The sequence below is a fragment of the Octopus bimaculoides genome, chromosome 2 (assembly GCF_001194135.2).
Source record: "Octopus bimaculoides isolate UCB-OBI-ISO-001 chromosome 2, ASM119413v2, whole genome shotgun sequence".
NCBI classification, from domain to species: domain Eukaryota; kingdom Metazoa; phylum Mollusca; class Cephalopoda; order Octopoda; family Octopodidae; genus Octopus; species Octopus bimaculoides.
This window is the reverse complement of record NC_068982.1, coordinates 70,871,153-70,872,696: the sequence shown is the minus strand read 5'-3', so window position 1 is coordinate 70,872,696 and position 1,544 is coordinate 70,871,153.

Genomic DNA, 1,544 nt, shown 5'->3' with positions numbered 1-1,544 from the left:
ATATATTTATATATATATACACACACAACTGGGCCCTGTTGCCTAATTTTCTCCTCACGCCATCCCCACAACCAATCACCTTTCTGTCACTGACCCTCCCTATCACTTGCCAAACTGCAGTATTCTGCTGCTGTAATTAAGTGAGAGCAGAACTGCATATTCCCTCATCATTTTCTATGATCTTAGTTATCTTTACCCAGAACCATTTCACTTGTCATCCACCCTTCATCCTTAATAGTATGTTTCTCCACTCACATTTTACATTGATCCCCCTTCTGTGCTACCTAATTATCTCTCCTTCTCTGCTATCATATATCTTTCACTCTCTTCATGCACTCTATCTGTCTCCTCTTCACATTCTTGCTACCTAACGACCTATACATCATCTCCCTTTCTCTCATACTTCACCTGACTACTGTATTATTATTACTACTCTGCTATACTGTCACTCCTCATCTATTCTCCCCTACTATCTCCCCTACTATCTCCCCCAAATCATATGTACCAGTGATCACTTATCCACCATTCACTACATCCATCCATCCATCAACCTTACCTAATCTCTACAGTCATCACTCACTATTCCTTATCTTCTTCCAAACCATACTTATCAACCCTAGTTCTTCATTCATTATATTCGTGCCATTTCTAACTTTTCCTCACTCTCCCTCTTCACCCCAGAAACTATTATCTACCCATATTCCCTGTTCTTCACTCTCAAGGTCCACTCTCAGGGTGGATTTTGAGAGTACACCCTAATACCTCATCACCATTATTTAATCTTTTTTTCCAGCTTCACCCCAGTTACTCCTCCTAGTAATATGAGTAACCATGAAGTTTATCTACAGCAAGAAACCTGTTCAGATCTGGCCTCTTCTTTCATACTTCAACCTCTCATCTCCTAGCATAAAATCACTCCCCTATCTACTGTAGTCCCACTCCATTGAAGAGGATCTTAGTTTTGCAAGACACATGGTGGCCTCACTAATGCTGGTGCCATGAACAAAGTACCTAATACACTCCATAAAGTGGTTGGCATTAGGAAGGGGCTGGGGAAGAACAGATTCTTGTTGGAGCTACATGTCTTCTTACATTTAGAAGAGATAGTGAGAAAGAATCAGTAGTAGTAGTAGTATACTATTTCTTGTTGATAGGATCAGTAAAACAATACTCAGTCTAGTAAGAGATAAATATGATTTAATGAATACAGAAGTTATACATGAGCTACTTAAAGTTTCATGCTCAGATGTAGCAGTAATTGGACAGGCTTATATAGACAGATCATGCACAATACACTATACAAGCCCATCTGATCACTGAATTGTCCAAGCATGAAACTTTAAGTAACTCACATATAAATCCCGTATTTATTAAATCATATATGTGTATGTATATATATATATATATATATACATATATATAATGTTAAATTTGCCATATTATTTCTCTATCTTGTTGGATTACAATTGCATTGTCTTCATGTTTACATATTTTTTTTACTTACTATTAAAATATTACATTTATTTCAAGAACAATTAGCTAAA